General features: G+C 43.2%; 1 protein-coding gene across 2 annotated transcripts in view; it reads left to right on the top strand.

Moving 5' to 3' along the window:
- LOC137430819 (sorcin) overlaps nt 1–14,507 on the top strand; it is a 70,703-nt gene that overhangs the window by 29,778 nt on the left and 26,418 nt on the right. The gene's annotated exons all lie outside the window — the stretch shown is intronic.

Genomic DNA, 14,507 nt, shown 5'->3' with positions numbered 1-14,507 from the left:
CCTCTGTCCAACGGGTATTGGTCATCTGCAGCACATTAATGGTTTATTTTATTTATTCGTATTCAGCCTGTGTTTGCTTGGCTGGATCATTTTCTGGGGGCATGGCTGTTTCGCTGATGCAGTGTCCTCATTACGAGTCAGCTGGGACTCATTTTGCCAACCTCGGAAGGATGACTGGCTGAATCAACCCCCCTGGTGTTAATTCAACGGCACGACAGGGGCTCAAACACAGGACCTTAAGACGTCAAGCCAGCTACCTTGATCGTTAATCCACCAAGGAAAATCTTAATCTGATAGCACTAATCAATAGAAATAGAAATAAATCAAGGATGTAACCTCTGAAATATCACTAATCAAGGATGAAACCTCTGAAATATCACTAATCAAGGATGTAACCTCTGAAATATCACGAATCAAGGATGTAACCTCTGAAATATCACGAATCAAGGATGTAACCTCTGAAATATCACTAATCAAGGATGTATCCTCTGAAATATCACGAATCAAGGATGTAACCTCTGAAATATCACGAATCAAGGATGTAACCTCTGAAATATCACTAATCAAGGATGTATCCTCTGAAATATCACGAATCAAGGATGTAACCTCTGAAATATCACTAATCAAGGATGTCACCTCTGAAATATCACTAATCAAGGATGTCACCTCTGAAATATCACTAATCAAGGATGTAACCTCTGAAATATCACTATTCAAGGATGTAACCTCTGAAATATCACGAATCAAGGATGTCACCTCTGAAATATCACGAATCAAGGATGTCACCTCTGAAATATCACTAATCAAGGATGTAACCTCTGAAATATCACTATTCAAGGATGTAACCTCTGAAATATCACGAATCAAGGATGTCACCTCTGAAATATCACTAATCAAGGATGTAACCTCTGAAATATCACTAATCAAGGATGTAACCTCTGAAATATCACTAATCAAGGATGTAACCTCTGAAATATCACGAATAAAGGATGTGTCCTCTGAAATATCACGAATAAAGGATGTGTCCTCTGAAATATCACGAATAAAGGATGTGTCCTCTGAAATATCACGAATAAAGGATGTGTCCTCTGAAATATCACGAATAAAGGATGTGTCCTCTGAAATATCACGAATAAAGGATGTGTCCTCTGAAATATCACGAATAAAGGATGTGTCCTCTGAAATATCACGAATAAAGGATGTGTCCTCTGAAATATCACTAATCAAGGATGTGTCCTCTGAAATATCACTAATCAAGGATGTGTCCTCTGAAATATCACTAATCAAGGATGTGTCCTCTGAAATATCACTAATCAAGGATGTGTCCTCTGAAATATCACTAATCAAGGATGTGTCCTCTGAAATATCACTAATCAAGGATGTGTCCTCTGAAATATCACTAATCAAGGATGTGTCCTCTGAAATATCACTAATCAAGGATGTGTCCTCTGAAATATCACTAATCAAGGATGTGTCCTCTGAAATATCACTAATCAAGGATGTGTCCTCTGAAATATCACTAATCAAGGATGTGTCCTCTGAAATATCACTAATCAAGGATGTGTCCTCTGAAATATCACTAATCAAGGATGTGTCCTCTGAAATATCACTAATCAAGGATGTGTCCTCTGAAATATCACTAATCAAGGATGTGTCCTCTGAAATATCACTAATCAAGGATGTGTCCTCTGAAATATCACTAATCAATGATGTGTCCTCTGAAATATCACTAATCAAGGATGTGTCCTCTGAAATATCACTAATCAAGGATGTGTCCTCTGAAATATCACTAATCAAGGATGTGTCCTCTGAAATATCACTAATCAAGGATGTGTCCTCTGAAATATCACTAATCAAGGATGTGTCCTCTGAAATATCACTAATCAAGGATGTGTCCTCTGAAATATCACTAATCAAGGATGTGTCCTCTGAAATATCACTAATCAAGGATGTGTCCTCTGAAATATCACTAATCAAGGATGTGTCCTCTGAAATATCACTAATCAAGGATGTGTCCTCTGAAATATCACTAATCAAGGATGTGTCCTCTGAAATATCACTAATCAAGGATGTGTCCTCTGAAATATCACTAATCAAGGATGTGTCCTCTGAAATATCACTAATCAAGGATGTGTCCTCTGAAATATCACTAATCAAGGATGTGTCCTCCGAAATATCACTAATCAAGGATGTGCCCTCCGAAATATCACTAATCAAGGATGTGCCCTCCGAAATATCACTAATCAAGGATGTGCCCTCCGAAATATCACTAATCAAGGATGTGCCCTCCGAAATATCACTAATCAAGGATGTGTCCTCCGAAATATCACTAATCAAGGATGTGTCCTCCGAAATATCACTAATCAAGGATGTGTCCTCCGAAATATCACTAATCAAGGATGTGTCCTCCGAAATATCACTAATCAAGGATGTGTCCTCCGAAATATCACTAATCAAGGATGTGTCCTCCGAAATATCACTAATCAAGGATGTGTCCTCCGAAATATCACTAATCAAGGATGTGTCCTCCGAAATATCACGAATCAAGGATGTGTCCTCCGAAATATCACGAATCAAGGATGTGTCCTCCGAAATATCACGAATCAAGGATGTGTCCTCCGAAATATCACGAATCAAGGATGTGTCCTCCGAAATATCACGAATCAAGGATGTGTCCTCTGAAATATCACGAATCAAGGATGTGTCCTCTGAAATATCACGAATCAAGGATGTGTCCTCTGAAATATCACGAATCAAGGATGTGTCCTCTGAAATATCACGAATCAAGGATGTGTCCTCTGAAATATCACGAATCAAGGATGTGTCCTCTGAAATATCACAAATCAAGGATGTGTCCTCTGAAATATCACAAATCAAGGATGTGTCCTCTGAAATATCACGAATCAAGGATGTGTCCTCTGAAATATCACGAATTAAGGAGGTGTCTCTGAAATATCACTAATCAAGGATGTGTCCTCTGAAATATCACTAATCAAGGATGTGTCCTCTGAAATATCACTAATCAAGGATGTGTCCTCTGAAATATCACTAATCAAGGATGTGTCCTCTGAAATATCACTAATCAAGGATGTGTCCTCTGAAATATCACTAATCAAGGATGTGTCCTCTGAAATATCACTAATCAAGGATGTGTCCTCTGAAATATCACTAATCAAGGATGTGTCCTCTGAAATATCACTAATCAAGGATGTGTCCTTTGAAATATCACTAATCAAGGATGTATCCTCTGAAATATCAATAATCAAGGATGTAACCTCTGAAATATCACGAATCAAGGATGTAACCTCTGAAATATCACTAATCAAGGATGTGACCTCTGAAATATCACTAATCAAGGATGAATCCTCTGAAATATCACTAATCAAGGATGTAACCTCTGAAATATCCCTAATCAAGGATGTCTCCTCTGAAATATCCCTAATCAAGGATGTGTCCTCTGAAATATCCCTAATCAAGGATGTGTCCTCTGAAATATCCCTAATCAAGGATGTGTCCTCTGAAATATCACTAATCAAGGATGTGTCCTCTGAAATATCACTAATCAAGGATGTGTCCTCTGAAATATCACTAATCAAGGATGTGTCCTCTGAAATATCACTAATCAAGGATGTGTCCTCTGAAATATCACTAATCAAGGATGTGTCCTCTGAAATATCACTAGTCAAGGATGTGTCCTCTGAAATATCACTAGTCAAGGATGTGTCCTCTGAAATATCACTAGTCAAGGATGTGTCCTCTGAAATATCACTAGTCAAGGATGTGTCCTCTGAAATATCACTAGTCAAGGATGTGTCCTCTGAAATATCACTAGTCAAGGATGTGTCCTCTGAAATATCACTAGTCAAGGATGTGTCCTCTGAAATATCACTAGTCAAGGATGTGTACTCTGAAATATCACTAATCAAGGATGTGTCCTCTGAAATATCACTAATCAAGGATGTAACCTCTGAAATATCACTAATCAAGGATGTAACCTCTGAAATATCACTAATCAAGGATGTGTCCTCTGAAATATCACGAATCAAGGATGTAACCTCTGAAATATCACTAATCAAGGATGTATCCTCTGAAATATCACGAATCAAGGATGTAACCTCTGAAATATCACGAATCAAGGATGAAACCTCTGAAATATCACTAATCAAGGATGTAACCTCTGAAATATCACTAATCAAGGATGTAACCTCTGAAATATCACTAATCAAGGATGTATCCTCTGAAATATCACTAATCAAGGATGTAACCTCTGAAATATCACGAATCAAGGATGAAACCTCTGAAATATCACTAATCAAGGATGAAACCTCTGAAATATCACGAATCAAGGATGTGTCCTTTGAAATATCACTAATCAAGGATGTGTCCTCTGAAATATCACTAATCAAGGATGTGTCCTCTGAAATATCACGAATCAAGGATGTGTCCTTTGAAATATCCCCAATCAAGGATGTGTCCTTTGAAATATCACTAATCAAGGATGTGTCCTCTGAAATATCACTAATCAAGGATGTGTCCTCTGAAATATCACTAATCAAGGATGTGTCCTCTGAAATATCACTAATCAAGGATGTGTCCTCTGAAATATCACTAATCAAGGATGAAACCTCTGAAATATCACTAATCAAGGATGTATCCTCTGAAATATCACGAATCAAGGATGTAACCTCTGAAATATCACGAATCAAGGATGTATTAGGACTTCCGTTTCCGGTCCCTGGAGCAAGGAAGCGTCTTCGACCTCTGCACTTCAGCAAAAGTTATAGTATTTTTTCCATTCATGTCTTCTTCAATTTCTACTCGTTTTTTATTGTGCATGTGTTGCAGTGTGTTTTCCAGTTGGTATTGATTTGCAATTCTTGCAAACTTTTGTATAATTTAATCGTTTTCTGTCCCACCGCGTGCACGGCCTGGTTTCTCTCGGCTTCCCTACCCCCATAGGTGTTCTGTGAATTTAAGTTCTTTCCTTCGCTGTATTGCTTATTTCTTCATTTTCTCTTCTCCCCCTAACTTCCCCGACCATCGACCACTTGTCTAACGTTTTAAATCTCTTCAAAGTCTCTTCTCGTCACGGCACGCTGTCCATGCGCGCACGCTTTCGAAGTTAAGTAACTTTTCACAATTGTGTTTTTGTCGAAACTGTATCTTTCTTTCGGTGTGTAACTTTTTTTTTTGCTTGTTTTGTTTTGTTTTGTATACAAGATCGAGGCTCGTGTGTGTCTTATTGGCTCGTATTGGCTCGTATTGGTGTTTCTTTAATAGTATTCTTGGTGTTGGTTTTTCATACCTGTGTACAGAATCGTCGGTTAGTTCGTGTCGCGTATTCTGAGGCCTCGTGTAGTACGAGTAGGCTTCCGTGTCTGACCTTGGCTTGAGGCTTTGTTTGTCTCAGCGGTTCTTCGATTGCGCTCGCAATTACTTTCGGTCTCTATTTTTCACGTTTCACGTTCGGTCTCTGTCTCTGTTTTCATCTCAACTCAAAAAATATATATATATATATATATTCCCTTCTCTTAGTGTAGCAGCATAGCAAACCTGTTGTGCATTTTGTGATACAAGCACCAAATTTGGCACAAATGTACATTAATATGTTGCGAACATTTTCAGATATTGGGCCACTTGAAATTCCGTAATTTTTTTTTTCAAATTTTTCAAATTTCGTAATTTCAAATTTTTCGGGTGACACCGTCACAATTTCGGTCTTCGAGGCCGGCCGATATAGTGGGGCGGCTTAGCCCAAATATTCAAAAGAATTGTGCATTTTGTGATACAAGCACCAAATTTGGCACAAATGTACATTAATATGTTGCGAACATTGTGTGGTCAGCAATGAAGACGAGAGTCTGAATTACATGTATGCAAAAGACCTTGTGAACCAGTGAAGCAAATACACGGGTAAGCATGAATTAAATCTAGGGCATGATATAATTTCCATGATGTTTACCTCTACACTCAATGGTGGAAGGAGGTAATGTTTTGATCCCAGCTTGTCTGTATGTCTGTTTGTCTGTTAGTCCACAAAATTCCAGACAAAGCTTGTAGTAGTGGTAGTTGTAGTGGTAGTGGTGATAACAGAAATTGTTATATAGAACTGAACTTATATTATTATTATATGCAGAAAATAACTTCATTTCTATATGCCCTGCAGTGGACAGGTTAATTGGTTTATGCACTGAAGGGGTCACCCTGGTGTGCACTGCTGTGTTCTGCCTCACTGAGTTGTTCAGGTATGATGTACTCAGCACAAGCTTCCGGTCGGCCCGGAGATGGGGGTGCGGGGCCTGGCACGGAACGTCAAAACAAACGGCCTGCCGGGGCCGCCCAAAAGTCGGGCGTGAGGGGCGCGTCCACTAATGGAACGCCTCTCGCTTCCCAGATCGAGGGCCACGTGGTCAGGAGAACCTCGTCCCTTCCGGTCACACTTTGCCTATCGGCCGGCCTCGAAGACCGAAATTGTGACGGTGTCACCCGAAAAATTTGAAATTACGAAATTTGAAAAAATTTGAAAAAAAAAATTACGGAATTTCAAGTGGCCCAATATCTGAAAATGTTCGCAACATATTAATGTACATTTGTGCCAAATTTGGTGCTTGTATCACAAAATGCACAATTCTTTTGAATATTTGGGCTAAGCCGCCCCACTATCTGTTCTTATCCGTTGTTCGTTCTTATTTGTTCGTTCGTTCTTCGACCACGTTGTTTGTGATCACGTGTTCACGTCGTTAAAAAATGTTTCAACTGTCCCCTGAAGAACTGTATTCTGTCATATACTATAACACCTTTTTCTTCTTCTTCTATAAAAGGATGCTTTCGACTTGCTCACCAAATCTATTCATTCCAAAAAAAAAAATCCATCTCTTACAGTTACAGTGCCTCTTTCATACATTTCCTAAACTCTCCAGAACTCCACCCATCCTTCAGCGTCCTCAAACGTATTTTTGACTCGAAGGTCTCAAGAAACTCATTTTGCAAGAAATGTTCGTTTCCCATTAATCGTACATTTTTCAAAATCCAATCTCACCCCTCCCCTCCAAATCTTCCCCATCACTCCTTCCCTCCAAAACTTCCCCATCACCCCTTCCCTCAAAAACTTCCCCATCACCCCTCCCCTTCAAAACTTGCCCATCACACCTCCCCTCCAAATCCACCCCCTTGCCCCTCCCCTCCAAATCTTCCCCATCACCAATCCCTTTCAAATCTTCCCCCATGCTCCTCCCCTCCAAATCTTCCCCATCACCCATCCCTTTCAGATCTCCCCCCTTGCCCCTTCCCTCCTAAACTCCCCCCACACCCCTCCCCTCCGAGACTCCTCTCTCACCCCTCCTCCTCAAAGCGTCCTCCCCGCTTCTTCCCCCTTCCAACTTTCACCTTCATCTACCTCAACCTTCTGCCTCACTCTTCCCCCTCCTCAAATAACACCTCACTGCACCTCACCCAATTACCACCAAACCTTTTGTCCGCCCCATTCTTCCCTTTCTCCAAGCTATTCTGAAATCTCTGACACACCTTCAACAGCTCTCCCTACCTCTTCCTCCTCTTACCCTACCGTTCCCACCCCCTGTTCTGTATCCGATGCTCCCCCTTCCTCTTCTTTAACAGTATGGACCTCAAACATCCGGGGCCTTCGCTCAAACTTGACTGATCTCTCCATACAGGTTGCTTCTGACAAACCAGACATGATCTGCTAAACAGAAACTTTCCTCCTTCATGATGTCTCTGATTCCTTGGTATCTCTCCCAGGTTACTCCCTCCTCCGATATGATAGACCTGAGCCTCGTCCTGGAGGGGGGGTTGCTATCTTTATAAAAAAACTCTTCCTCACTCGCCCTGCACTGCCCTCTCTCCACCTCACCCCCAGGAATACCTTTGGCTACGGCTTCCCCTTCGCTCCCACCTTTTGTTCATATGTGTGTTGTACCGTCCACCAAACAGTGATGACTCCATTTACATTTCACTGTCTGACAACATGGACCAACTTCTATCCACTCATCCCAACTCTCTCTTCCTCATATGTGGTGACTTCAACTGTCATCATGCCAGCTGGTTGGGCGTGGGTTCCTCTCTCACCAGTCATGGCACCTCAGCAAAGGACTTCTGTGACTCACTGGGATTGACACAATCCGTCAATTTCCCGACCCGGATCTCAGCCAATGGAGTATCTTCTCTTCTAGACTTGGTTATGACAAACTTCCCTGCTAATGTCTGCTGCTCTTCTTCTGCTCCAATCGGTTCTTCTGATCATGTGCTTATCAAAGTGGACATCTCTCTGACCATTCTCAGAGAGCCTCCTCAGCGTCGACGAGTCTGGCATTTCACTCAGGCCAACTGCCATGGTCTTCAAGCAGCCATCAATCGTTTGGACTGGTCTCCCATCTCTACCGCCTCTGACATCAATTCTTCCTGGGAATTCTTCCAAAGTAAATTGCTCTCTCTCATGTACAGATTTATCCCATCTCGTCTTCAGTTGTCATACCCTTCCTCCCGTCCATGGTACACGGAATCTTGTGGTGAGGCTATTGCCCAGAAACAACTTGCTTTCGTCTCCTGGAAAGCAAATCCAACGGAAGGAAATCTCATTTCCTTTCACAAAGCCCGAAACAAGTGTCTGTCCACCCTCAGGAGAGCCAGGAAACAAGATCTCTCCGTTCTCAGGACAGAACTCTCTTATCTGTCTCCCTCTTCCAAATCCTGATGGCGTCTGGTCAAATCCGTTTCTGGTGTTTGTTCCCCCTCCATCCCCTCCCTCACCTCAAACGGCCACACGGCTGACTCCGCACGTGAAAAAGCTGAATGCCTCAACTCTGTGTTTGCCTCTAAATCTTGTGTCCCAAAACCGTCCCTCTCTGTACCCACCGTACCCAGTCGCTCCTGGACTCTGTGTCCTTTCCTCCTGACAAGGTGGAAAAGTTTCTGTCAACCCTCGACTCTGATTCTGCAACTGGACCTGACGGCATCAGCCCACGGGTCCTAAAATCCTGTTCTTCCGCTCTGTCTTACCCTCTCTCTGTTCTCTTCACCCTTTCTTTTGCTCAAGGTCATCTGCCATCTGCTTGGAAATCTGGCAACATCACCGCTTTGCACAAAAAAGGTGCAAAAACAGATCCCAGCAACTACAGACCAATCAGCCTTCTCCCAATTATCAGCAAAGTCATGCAATCCATCATTGCTTCAGATATGAAATCTTTCCTCTTCTCCAATGGCTTGATCTCTGATCATCAATTTGGTTTCAGACCTGGTCACTCTACTCTGGACATGCTGCTTCTGCTTTTCAACAATGGATGGAGGTCCTCAATGCCAAACAGGAAATTAGAGCTGTCTCCCTTGACATATCACGTGCCTTCGATACGGTCTGGCACCCCGCTCTGCTCACCAAACTCTCCTCTTTTGGTATCCATGGAAATCTCCACGCATGGCTGGCGGACTTCCTCTCTAGTCGTAGTCAACGTGTGGCCCTGAATGGGTTTCTCTCATCTCCTCTTCCTGTTCAGGCTGGAGTTCCCCAAGGCAGTGTTCTGGGCCCTGTGCTTTTTCTGGTCTTCATCAATGATCTCTCTGACGCTCTTGAAAATCCTCTCTATCTCTTTGCTGATGACTCTACTCTCTGTAGCTCCATTCTTCATCCCTCAGATCTGCAGTCTGCAGCCTCCTCACTCTCTGCAGACCTGGACAAAATCACAGACTGGGCAAACAAGTGGAACATGTCTTTCAATCCTGACAAATCTCACACTCTTACGATGTCTCTCCGAAAAGACCGACTGGACAACCCTCCCATCCACTTTCTGAATAATCCTCTCCAAGAAGTTCTGTCACTCAAGCTTTTGGGGCTCACTATCTGCCATGATCTTTCCTGGGAAAACCACATTTCAAATCTGGCCTCCAAAGCCAGTCGTCGACTGGGCATCCTCCGTCGTGCGAAGTCCTTCCTTGGCACACCTGAGCTCCTCACCACATACAAGGCTTTCATCTGCAGCTCAATGGAATACTGCTCTCCCCTCTGGGCTGGTGCTCCTGCCTCACACCGAGCTCGTCTTCACGCTGTTGAAACCAAAGCATTCAGAATCATTGGAATCTCCCGCGATGAAGCTAACTCCAAGGGCCTTTCACTCACTCACCGCAGGCAGGTTGGTGGTCTTTCCGTCTTCTACCGACTCCTCTCTGGCCTTGCCCCCCCCCCCCCCCTCCCAGCTCTCTCTGGGCTCTGTCCCGCAAATATTCCTACAGCTCGCACAAGATCTGCCTGCAACCCTCTTATGGTTAAACTGCCAAAATCAAGACTCTCTGCTCACCTTCACTCCTTCATTCCTCTTTTCTCCCGCCTCTGGAACAAACTCCCTCACTCTCTTCAATCCCACTCCACCCTCCAGGTCTTTAAAACAGTTGTTCACCACCATCTCTTATCTTACCCCATCCAAAACCTTGATCTTTTCTACCCCCGCTAATTTCACCCCAATTCCACTTTTTTGAAATACCAACTTCTGTCCTGGAATTCCTTGGTGTCCTTGTGTTTTATACTTCTTCCAACCCCCCCCCCCCCCCTTCCCAAGCCCTCTCCCTCCCACACATCTCCCTGCTCTTAAATGTGTGCTCTCAAATGTTTGTGCTTCCCCTTCTCTTGTCTTCCGCTCCCTCTTTTTATATATTTTGTTTGTCTGGTTGATTTGTTTGTGAAGTAAATGTCAGCTCTTTCACGAGCCTCGATTCAGTATCCCAAAAAAAAAAAAAAAAATCCTCTGAAATATCACTAATCAAGGATGTAACGTCTGAAATATCACTAATCAAGGATGTATCCTCTGAAATATCACTAATCAAAGATGTAACCTCTGAAATATCACTAATCAAGAATGTATCTTCTGAAATATCACGAACAAAGGATGTATCCTCTGAAATATCACTAATCAAGGATGTATCCTCTGAAATATCACTAATCAAGGATGTATCCTCTGAAATATCACTAATCAAGGTTATCAAGGACGTGTCCTCTGAAATATCCCTAATCAAGATTATCAAGGATGTGTCCTCTGAAATATCACTAATCAAGGATGTAACCTCTGAAATATCACTAATCAAGGATGTGTCCTCTGAAATATCACTAATCAAGGTTATCAAGGATGTGTCCTCTGAAATATCACTAATCAAGGTTATCAAGGATGTGTCCTCTGAAATATCACTAATCAAGGTTATCAAGGATGTGTCCTCTGGAATATCACTAATCAAGGTTATCAAGGATGTGTCCTCTGGAATATCACTAATCAAGGTTATCAAGGATGTGTCCTCTGGAATATCACTAATCAAGGATGTAACCTCTGAAATATCACTAATCAAGGATGTAACCTCTGAAATATCACTAATCAAGGATGTAACCTCTGAAATATCACTAATCAAGGTTATCAAGGATGTGTCCTCTGAAATATCACTAATCAAGGTTATCAAGGATGTGTCCTCTGAAATATCACTAATCAAGGTTATCAAGGATGTGTCCTCTGGAATATCACTAATCAAGGTTATCAAGGATGTGTCCTCTGGAATATCACTAATCAAGGATGTATCCTCTGAAATATCACAAATGAAGGATGTAACCTCTGTAATATCACTAATCAAGGATGTATCCTCTGAAATATCACAAATGAAGGATGTAACCTCTGAAATATCACTAATCAAGGATGTATCCTCAATATGACAGTACTAATTATATCAAGAACGTTTATTTGACATCACAAAGTTATGAACAAAGAAGTGGAGAGCATCTAATTGTACCTCAATGCGGTTGAACCAATCTAACTTCGATGTGACAGCAGGAATCGTGTGTATGTGGGCTGGCAGGATGGCCTAAAGATACACGAGCCTGGGTTTGAATCATGACCCAGCTTTAAACTGCTTTCCTGGTGTTTCACAGGCAGGGTGATTTGATTCATCATTGTGTATGTGTATGTCAGCCCTTAAACTTGCGGTTCCATCTGCTGACATCAGTTCATGGATGTTAAAGATCCCCATAGTGTCCTTGTCGAAAATTCTGCTTCCGAGTCACTCGCCTAGCAGGCTGAGCTGGGTCGGTCGTCCTTTGTATTTGATTGATTCCGTTGGATATAGCGTGTGCTGTCGTGTTGTGCTTTGTGTGAATGACTGTGATGGATCCCTGTTTCGTTTCCTGGCTTCTGGCGGCGTGTCTGCCCGTGAGATTTGCAGTACTTTGGTTTTTACTCGCCACCAAGTTGACAATTTCGAACTGAGTACCCGCCATGTTTTTTCGCTGCGCCTCACGCAGCCCCGGTGTGCGCCTCTCAACAAGACAGTTCTTTTCCGGTCTCGCCCCACCGCTCGTTCCACCGCTCACCCCATCGCTCGTCCCACCGCCCGCCCCACCTCTGCACGCACCGCTGCATGTACCAAGCTCGACCATCCGCTCTAACTCCTCTATCTCGAGGCCTATTCGCTCCACTCGGCAAAACTTTTGTCTTTAAACAACACCACTCAATTGTCTCCTGGACTCGTCTCAGGCCTTAGAGAACTTGAAATCGGCGTTGGTCTCCCGAGAAAACGCACAAAGCGAGGCAGGAGAAGAAAGCAGAGAAAAATACCGATTGCGATTTCTCTTCGCGACCAGCGACGGCCCGGCCCACATTTTAATAATTCCTGCGAAAAAGTGTCCCCTGTCAACTTCAATAACCTCATCTATCCCTGTAGATTGTAGAACATACACAGCACCAAAACAACACCGTTCTGACCTGTATCTCACCTTATTCAACGCTCAGTCTGTAAGTAGTCCTGACAAGCGAACCGAAATTACCTCTTTTATTCAAGATAACGATATCGACGTGTTTTTTCTGACCGAAACTTGGCTCCGACCCAGTGGCGACGAAGTGAGGTGTGCTGATCTCACCCCACTTGGATACACCCTGCAGTCATTTCCTCGCTCCTCCTGGGGGGGCGCATGGCTGTTATTGACAGCGACAACTTCTCTCCCTTTGTCTCCTTCACCACGACTTTTTCGTTCGACCATTCATCCAAACGAGCTAGCCCATGTCACCTTCACTCTGTCAGAAAACACTTCATTTCTTCTGCCTCTGCCGACCTCCACCTAACGGGAAAAACAAGCTTACTGACTCTATGTTCGTGACCCAGCTTCCTAATCTGATCGACCACTGCAATACTCTTCCTGGTTTCGTCTCAATTCTTGGAGATTTCAACGTCCACTACGACCAACCACAACATCCTCTCACTTCAACGATCATCGACCTCCTTTCTACTTTTAGACTCAGTCCGTCTCCCAACCTACACACGTTAAAGGACACATCCTGGATTGGTTAGTGCACAGATGCGATGATCAGTTGGTGCAGTCCACGTCAGTGACCTGCGCTATCGCCTCGGACCACTTCTGTGTCACCAGCCACCTGAGTATTGCTGTTCCTAGTCTTCAGCCCACCTTCATCACTGCCCGCAACATCCGTGCCATCGACCGTTCCGCCTTTAAAGAGGACCTTCACACCCGTCTCTCTGGCCGTTCCGATGTCACTGCAGAAGACCTCGACTGTTGCCTCCGCACAGCGTTGGACTGTCATGCTCCAGCGACACGGCGCGCCGTTCCCAGACGCAGGAGAACTCCGTGGTTCAGCGCAGTCAGCGACGAAGTCAGAGCTGCCAAAAAGGAACGACGACGTGCCGAGAGACAGTGGCTGAAGACTGGCCTCACAGTCCATAAACAGTTGTATAACATAGCTAAAAGACTGGTCATAAAAATCATTCTGAAAGCAAAAACGTCAGATATTTCTGATCGGATTACTCGGAGCTCCTCCTGCAAGCAACTGTTCAGCATTACCAACCGCCTGTTTTCCACTAAAAATAAATCCGTTCTTCCCACTGTATTTCCTCAAAACGAACTACCCCAACGCTTCCTGCATTTCTTTCACAATCAAATTCACTCAATAAGAAACAATCTTGACAAGCAGTCACTCCTTTCCTTCGATGATGCTGAACACTGGTTTCACGGACGACCTCTTAGTTCGTTTACTCCTGTTACTGAGGAAATTGTCAAATGTACAATCCTCAAGTCAAACACAAAAACATGTGATCTTGACCCCCTTCCCACCGATTTGTTTATTGAGTGTTTGGACATCCTCCTCCCATTTATTACTGCAGTTATCAATGATTCTCTTGACTACTGGTTCATTTCCACCTCTCTTTAAGCAAGCTCTTGCTAAACCACTTCTTAAAAAGCTCACCCTTGACCTTAATGACATGAAAATTTACCGTCCTATCTCCAACCTGTCTTTCCTGTCAAAGATCACAGAAAGAATTGTGCTATCACAGATGAATGACAATCTAGTTTGAAATAATCTTTTCAATTCTCCCCAGTCAGCATATAGACCAGGCCATAGCACCGAGACCGCTCTCCTAAGAATAACCAATGATCTTCTGACCTCTCTCGACTGTGGTAAGGTTTCCGCTCTTACTCTTTTAGACTTGTCTGCCGCCTTTGACACGATTGACCATGG

Source organism: Myxine glutinosa, chromosome 1 (genome assembly GCF_964187855.1).
Source record: "Myxine glutinosa chromosome 1, kmMyxGlut1.1, whole genome shotgun sequence".
Classification (NCBI taxonomy): Eukaryota; Metazoa; Chordata; class Myxini; order Myxiniformes; family Myxinidae; genus Myxine; species Myxine glutinosa.
This window is presented reverse-complemented; position numbering and strand designations above follow the sequence as displayed.